General features: G+C 37.4%; 1 pseudogene; it reads left to right on the top strand.

Annotated features, from left to right (window-relative positions):
* Positions 1-1,104: 1,104 nt before the first annotated feature.
* LOC105077976 (small ribosomal subunit protein eS8 pseudogene) lies at positions 1,105-3,233 on the top strand (annotated as a pseudogene).
* The last annotated feature ends 5,513 nt before the right edge of the window (positions 3,234-8,746 follow it).

An 8,746-nucleotide genomic window follows, 5' to 3' on the forward strand; every position in this document is an offset into this window, starting at 1 on the left:
TTTGAAATACATGCTGAGTGCCAATCACTCTATGTGCAGTGGGCTCTTCTTACATTACCCTAGTTTACTCTTTTTACCATGATTTTACTTGCCACTATATATAACAGACTTTGCTGGCTTGTTTTCTTTTGCATCATCTGTCTGTTCCACTGAATTATACGCTTCATGAGAACATGAACCAGTTTTGTTGTGATTACTCAGTGCCTGACATGCAGAAGGTCCACAGCAAATTTTTGCTGAGGGAATTAACTGGAAGCATCAGATTTCACTTCTAAGTAACTTAAAAACTCAGCTCATTCACTGATTTGTTAAACAAGTATAGAAACTTCTCAATCTATATGGACTCCACTGACTTGTCTGCAAATTGTGCTAATAACAAGGCATGCAAAACCCCCATCCCACTTTGTTCTGTCAATCAGCCTGTGTTATGTTTAAAGCCTAAACATCTCATGGAGCGAAAAGATCTTGCTGAATGTATGATGCAAACAACTAGCCTACATCCTGAGGGCCTCTAAGAGGGATATGGTAAAACATATCACATATGCCTTCACTGTCATGCTCAGGTTGTTACTGCTCAGTCGCTCCTGATCCTGAGGGCATATTTCAGGCAGAACTGTATCCTGAGATTCACCTGCCACAGCCCCAGGGGATGCATGCGGAGTATCGATTTCCCCTGTCATTCCTGGACCAACGACAAGTCCAAACTCAGTGCAGTAGAATTCAGCACCTACCATCTATGCTCTTCTGCTTAAGACCCTTTCCTCCTGGTCTGTCCTTTAAAGCCCTCAAAACAATTGCCCACAGTGGAGTGTTTGTGTGGGTGTAGTGTGTGGAGAGGTGTGCCATAGCGGGTGGAAGATTAATTAGCAATGGCAACGGCAGCTAGAAACATCCTCTTCCTTTTGCACAGATGGGAAGCTGACACAGCATGTGTTACTCTCTGGGCCAAAGGTTCTCAGGCTCAGGTCATGCTGCTGTCTAAGAACCCTCTGAGATTCCAGGTTGCTGTCTTCTCCCTGGCATACAATTCCAGCTTCTAGATAGCTTCTAAATTGTTTGCAAGAGGCAAAGCTGTGCTTCAGGAAAAACTGAGTTACTACCAAAATGGAGAACGTTGTGGGGAAGCAAAAGGATAGAGCACGTTCTATCCTCAAAACGCACTGGGTTTGGAATGAGGATGGCAGTTGGTATTGTGAAGAAAATACTGAGAGAGAAAGCTGCTCCCTGCTCCTGGGGGAGACAGGACCAGGGATAGAATATTTCTCCCTCCTCCTAGAGTAGAGCCTGATAGTATGGCCTGTGGAAGTCCCTTGTTTATTATTCACATTCTCCTAATTCATCCCCTGCTCCCTTACACTCCCCAGGTGCAGTAGTGCAGCTCCCTCTATTAACACTGGGAGAACACTAACACTAGTAAGAATGACCGCTCCTGGCAACTCTCCCTTAAGATTCCTCCAGGCAGGGCAGAGAAGGATAGCCTCTTCCAGGCTCCACCCCTCACTTGGGCAGAGGTGGATGGGAACAAGTTTATGCTGAGCCTGGGAGATACAAGTTTTCCCAAGAAAGATGCTTCGAACAGAAGGCTAACTAGATGGGGTGAGGAGAGATCAGCTTTTCCATCGGAGGTGTACTCTGTCCCATCTTATACTGGAGCAAAAGTCTCCCCAGATTACCTAGATTGTCTTCTTCATAGAAAATTGTGGAACACCCCAAAACTTTAGAAGAAAAGAAATCAAACTAGAGAATTTTGAAGTATGGCATTCTCAGAGGATTTTTATATTAATGTTAAACCTGAGATTGATTTAGAAATCCTAACATTATGAATTATTTCAATTTATTCATTTTTCAGATCATCTGCAATTACCCTATTTACATACATTTTTTAGAGAGTATCTAAATTTATTTTCTCTGTTATCATGACAGGGCTATAGAATACTACAGGCAGACTTGACCTATATTAAACTTACACTGCTCAGCTTTATTCTGGCCCAGATCCTTGACATTCTTCGTAGTGAACTCCCAAAACAACCCCCCTAAACAACTTTCTGTTTCATTGCATTCCAATTACTATAGCTTTCCACCCCACTACAGCCCACAGACAGGAGAGAACGTCCCTCATTTCTGAGAAGTGCTATATCATATAGCACACATTTGCCCTCTTTCTACCTCCATACAGCTCTTTATTTATACCCGTGGTCTCATCACCATTAGATCCTTCTATAAAAATCTTTATTAATGTTTACCTTCTAAAGTTAACTGCTCACTAAAATGAATCCCTATCCTGTTGACATCATCCCTTCCTATAAGACCTTGATCTTGTATTTATGCCTCCCTTTCCAGCATCATTAATCTTAATATCCTTCCAGTCAAGCTCCTCTACTGTATTATATATTACTGCCTATGTTATGCTTTAAACATTGTTTTTATTATGTCCTTCCCTTTTCAAAACCCTCCAAAGATTATTTCTTTCAATATTTTCCACTTTTTGAGATTTTATTGTAATTCCCTCCTATTAATTCAACTGTATAGTCATCATTCCCTGTCTGCCCATCTCTATTAAAGGACCCCCTCATGATGGGTGGGGGAAAAAAAAAGTTCTTTCCAGCCAGCCACGAGTGATGGGCATCTCTTGAACAAATGGCACAAGTACCGCAAGACCAGGGACAAAAAAAAAACCTACCACAAGAAGCAGAAGTATGACCTGGGATGTCCCTCGCCAATACCAAGATTGGCCCTGCTGCATACACACAGTCTGTGTGCAGGGAGGCAACAAGAAATATTGGGCTTTGAGGCTGCACGTGGGGAACTTGTCCTGGGGCTCTGAGTGTTGCCTGCACAGGACAGGGGTTATGGATACTGTCTACCATGCACCCAACAATGAACTGGTCCCTACCAAGACCCTAGTGAAGAATTGCATCGTGCTCATTGATATACAGACAGTGGTAGAGTCCCACTATGCACTTCCCCTGGGTGGCAAGAAGGAGGCCAAGCTGACTCCTGAGTAAGAAGAGATTTTAAACAAAAAATGATCAAAGAAAATTCAGAAGAAATGTGATGAAAGGAAAAAGACTGCCAAAATTAGCAGTCTTCTAGGGGAGCAATTCCAGCAAGGCAAGTTTCTTGCATGCATTGCGTCAAGACCAGGCCAGTGGGGCCAAGCAGATGGCTAAGTGCTATAGAGCAAGGAGCTAGAGTTCTATCTGAGGAAGGTCAATGCCCAGAAAGGCAAATAAAACCTTATATCTTAGCTCATGTAAAAAGGTGTTTATTTTATAGATAGATATAGATAGAAAGATTTTTTTCTCCCAAATATAGTCTCTAATATATTTAAGCCAGGGTTAACAGTGATTAAAATTCACTGTACTCAAACTACTTGGCATACAAAGGGCATTCAGTACATGGTTGAAAAGTAGATGTATGCCAGTTTATTCCTGCTGACGTAAATTCAGGTTAGTTCTCACATCTGAATTGGAATTTTCTCATCCCTTAGGCTATCAGAATCTTACCTGTCTTTGAGTCTAACTTTAAATCTATTTCTTTTGTGAAGCCTTCTTTTCATATTCAAGTCTTAATTCATATCCTTTTATTGGAATATTTTAGCAAATGTTGGATACACCAAAAATTTTACGTTAGTCAAGGTTTAATTATAAGTAACAAATACCAACTATTTCAGGTGGAAAGAGAGAAATGTATTTAATCAAGGAAAATATGTGCTTATTAAATTGTTAGAAGGCTAAAAGAGCATACTTTTCATTAATTGGGCATCCAAGAATGATGCATGACAAAAAAACACTAAACTGGAAGGCTGGGGAATCTGCCACAATCAAGGAGAACCACTGCACTTGACCACAGGAACACTTTAGTTGTAATGTAGGCCTGAGTATGGTCCCACCACAATTATTGGCTATAGAAGTGGACCGTGCCTGTTAGATCCAGACAGAATTTAAGCCTGCATCTCAACACCCATGGATGGAAACAAAGGTCTTGACTGATGTTACTAGAGAACACCAAATGATACCGCTTGCAAAAGTACAGTCTTTGTCTAGTATCAACTTCCCAAACATGCGTGAGCTTATCCAACCGGCTGAGCTTTTAGTAACATATGAAATACTAGTGACAAGAAATTCTGAGGAACTGAATTTTTCAGTCTTCAGCCTTTGCAGTATAGCATGAGAAGAGATGAATATTGGGTATCAATTCACTATATTATCCACAAGTGGACTTTATCTTGTTACTTTGTTATTGTTTGATATATAATGATCATATTTTCCTAAATGTTTAATTATTTGATAATGGCTAATTGGGATGGCATCATATTATTGTAGATGAAAATATGCAAATCGAAGAATATTTAGTTCTAATTATACCTTAGTTCTCTACCAGCCTCTTTTGTTTGTTTAATCATGAAGGCAGTCACTTAGCTTCCCTAGGTCACATTTAATTCAAGATTTTATAGATGATATCTTGAGTACTCTCCTGATTTACTAGTCTATGATTTCATGCTTGATTGAACTATATCCTGTTCGAGTAGACAACCCATCTGCTTGATAGGAGAAAATTGTATTTGAGTATTAAATGTGTATTGTGTGTTTCACTTCAAAAGATTCTAGAGGAGAGATTGAGAGACATACAACATTGACATTTTTTCTTTTTCTCTGAAGAGTGGTTGAATGGATATATTTTTATTCTTTTTAATGATAGGTAGAGACTTGAAGTGCCTTGTGTTACTGCTGCTTGAATGACTTTAACAAGCTACATGGAGCACTCACAATAAAAACTGTGTCCCTAAATCCAATTCTACATGACTTAGAGAGGGTCAATATCATTCTGACTTTTCCCCAATACAAAATAACACTCTCTTGACTTGCTTTTGTACAGTACACTCTCAGTCATTGATCCCCCACTTAAAATGATGGATCTTCCCTGTCTTTGGCTATCACTGGCAGCCAGCCCTTAAACAGATGGGTCTCCAATCACTCACTGAGGATGGTCTCCCTAAATAACTACCTGCCCGTTGAGTGTAACTAGAATTGGAAACTGAGGCCTATATTATTACACAATAAGATAGTTTGTCCTGAGCGCTACAGTAATTCTAAGAATAAACATGACAATACAAAGAGCCACATTTGGAGTGTAAGTTTCTAGTATGCATTTTTTCTGATTTCATCTGGAATTGTGTAAGTGGGAATTTTTTCTTGTATCAATTCTTGATTAACTCCACTGCCAAAATGTCTAAGGAATTAAGCAGGGATTCTCTACTGCAGATAATAATTGCATTCTTAAGCCCATAGAAAACAGGCAAACCTAACTATTAACAAATGATGCTTAAAATAAAATCTTCCAAACAAAATCTTACAAAAATACAAATTTGAATGTAGATTGTTGTCAGCAGGCTCATGTATGTGTGCAAGCTTTCTTTTATGAAACCATTAATGGATAAAGATATTTAACAAGTCTCTTACTGACTCCAAATTCATTCAGATATCTTGGTTCATCAAATTATATTACAGAGAATAAAGAAATATGTAAATTTCCTACCTAACTAGAGACAGAAATCTTTGAAGAATCCTGGGATAGAATTTTAGACAGAAGATTAGTAAATATCTCAATTTTCAAACAAGAATATTGAATCCAAAATCTATTTGAATGGAAAATTTTTTTGGTCCCTGTTGAATTATTTTTTTATAGTTGATGTACAATATTATACGTTACACATGTACAATATAGTGATTCATAATTTTTTAAAGTTATATTCTATTGATAGCTATAAAATATTGTCTATATTCCTCACATTGTACAATATACCCTTGCAGCCTATTTTATACATAATAGTTTGTACTTAATCCCCTAGCCCTATATTGCCCCACCACCACCATCCCGCCACTGGTAACCACTAGTTTGTCCTCTGTATTTGTGAATCTGCTTCCTTTTTTGTTATATTCACTAGTTTGGTGCATTTTTAAAATTTTACATATAAGTGACATTATACAGTATTTATCTTTCTTTGTTGACTTATTTCACTTAGCACAATGCCCTACAAGTCTATCCATGTTCTTTCAAATGTCAAAATGTCATACTTTTTGTGGTTGAGTAGTATTTCACTGTGTATGATATACCACATCTTCTTTATCCATTTGTCTGTTGATGGACACTTAGATTGCTTCTATACCGTGGCAATTGTGAACAATGTTTTATGAACATTGGGGTGCACGTATCTTTTCAAATTAGTGGGTTTTTTTTTTTTCTTTCTGATATATACCCAGGAGTGTAATTATTGGGTCATATGGTAGTTCTATTTTTAGTTTTTTGAGAAACCTCTATACAGTCTTCCATACTAGCTGCACCAATTTACATTCTCACCCACAGTGTACAGGGTTCCCTTTTCTCCACATCCTGGCAAACATTTGTTACTTATGTTCTTCTTGATGACTGCCATTCTGATAGGTGTGAGGGAATGTCTTATTGCTCCCTGACTTCAGACTATACTGCAAAGCTAGAGTAATCAAAACAGTATGGTACTGGCACAAAAATAGACACATAGCTCAAAGGAACAGAATAGAGAGCCCAGAAATAAATCCAGGTACTTAGGATCAACGAATCTATGACAAAGGAGGCAAGACTATACAATAGAGAAAAGACAGTCTCTTCAATAAGTGTTGGGAAAACTGGAAAGCTATATGCTAAAGAATGAAATTAGAACATTCTCTAACATTATATACAAAAATAAATTCAAAATGGATTAAAGACCTAAATGTAAGATCTGAAACCATAAAACTCCTAGTTGAAAACATAGGCAGAACACTCTTTGACATAAATCGTAGCAATATTTTTTGGATCTGTCTCCTAAAGCAAAGTAAATGAAAGCAAAAATAAACAGACGGGACCTAATTAAACTTAAAAGCTTTTGCACAGCAAAGGAAACTATAGACAAAAGGAAAAGACAACCTACTGAATGGGAGAAGTATTTGTAAGTTATATTACTGGTAAGGGGTTAATATCCAACATTTATCAACAGCTCATAAAACTCAACATCAAAAGAAAACTAAAGAACCCAATTAAAAATTGGCAGAGGTACTGAAAAGATATTTTTCCAAGGAAGAAATGCAGATGGCCAACAGGCACATGAAAAGATGCCCAACATCACTAGTCATTAGGGAAATGAACAGAAAATCTTACAATGATGCCATTGCAAGGTTTTAAGACACAGCATTAAAAATATGTGACCCCCTCATAAAAATCAGTGTTTAGCAATGATTCATTAAAATAAAGTCACAGCACACTAACCTTATCTAATTTTTATAGCGTTTAAGATTACTATTTAAGATAAATTCAGAAAAATGTATTAATACAGATTCCCAGTAAATAGCTATTCATCAGTTGGATTGATTCCTCGTCCTCAGTTGTCATTCATAGACATCACATATACACAGGACCAATCCAGACAAAAAATACTGAATTAATCTGTGTCCTTAAAACTCCAGTGATTCCCCACCTGTTGTTTCTTTGTTTCTGTTGTTTCTTTTTTGGATCTATTTTCTTAAGAAAGAAACATTCTTTCCAGAGTTTGTTATTGTAATTTCATTTCTCAAGAACTGTCGGTCAAAAATGGGTCACATACTAATGCCCTAGCTCCAAGAGTTTATAGAACTTCAAATATTTTGTACTTTTAGCTTCTAAATTGGAACACAGACAATGCCAGAAATCAAAAAAGTGAGAGAGGAACGGCTGATGCATCAGGCTCCTAATTCTGGTATAACAAATTACCATAAATGTAATGGTCTAAGATAACACAACTGTGTTAGTTAAAGTTTTGGAGGCCATAAATTTGAAATGGATTTCACTGGGCTAAAATCAAGGTGTCCACCCAGCTACATTCCTTTTTGGAGATTCTATGGGATAATCTGATTTCTTGACTGTTCCAGTTTCTGGAAGTTACCCCCATCCTTTGTTAACTCCTTGTAACTTCAAAGTCAGTAATAGCCAATAAAAGCTTTCTCATATAATATCACCCTGACACAAATTCTTCCTCCCTCTTCCACTTTAAGGAAACTTGTGATCACATTGATCCCAATCAGGTAATTCAGGTTAATTTCCCATCTCAAGATTAGTTGAATCCATCTGCAATCTCTATTCTCCATTGTCTAACTTAACATATTCACAGATTCCAGAAAGTAGGGTGAGGATATATTTGGGAGGCTAATGTTATGTCTAATACAAAAAGCTGCCAATATTTTGTATCAGCTTTGTAATACTATGAGGAGCATAGTGATGGTAAATTTGGGATTCTTACATTTATTGAGCACTTAGTGTATGCCACTTCATGACTGTTGGTTACTTCACTATTTTTTTTCATTTATTCATTAACTCATGTATTTATTTGTCTTTATATATCTATACATGAATGTGTAAACATATGTATGTATACACTTAATTTGTACTCTAGCTATCTTTTGAGGAGTTGGCTGTGTAATGTTTATTCCCTCATTCACGTAAGTTGAAGATGTAATCTGTGTCCTTAAAACCCCAAGGATTCCTCATCAGGTATTCTAGCCCTTTTGAAACCTGAATATCTGCCCAATTTATCGGTTGCCTCAAATTTTAAAACTCATCTTGTTTTCTCTAGTATCTTCCTTTTGTGTTTGCACCATGCTCTACCTATCTCCTTTTCGCCTAGACTACTGTCATGGGTGCTCCTTGAGTCAAGCTTGTCTAACTTTTCACTGGAAAATCACCTCCTTGAATGGAT

Source organism: Camelus bactrianus, chromosome 1, assembly GCF_048773025.1.
Source record: "Camelus bactrianus isolate YW-2024 breed Bactrian camel chromosome 1, ASM4877302v1, whole genome shotgun sequence".
Classification (NCBI taxonomy): domain Eukaryota; kingdom Metazoa; phylum Chordata; class Mammalia; order Artiodactyla; family Camelidae; genus Camelus; species Camelus bactrianus.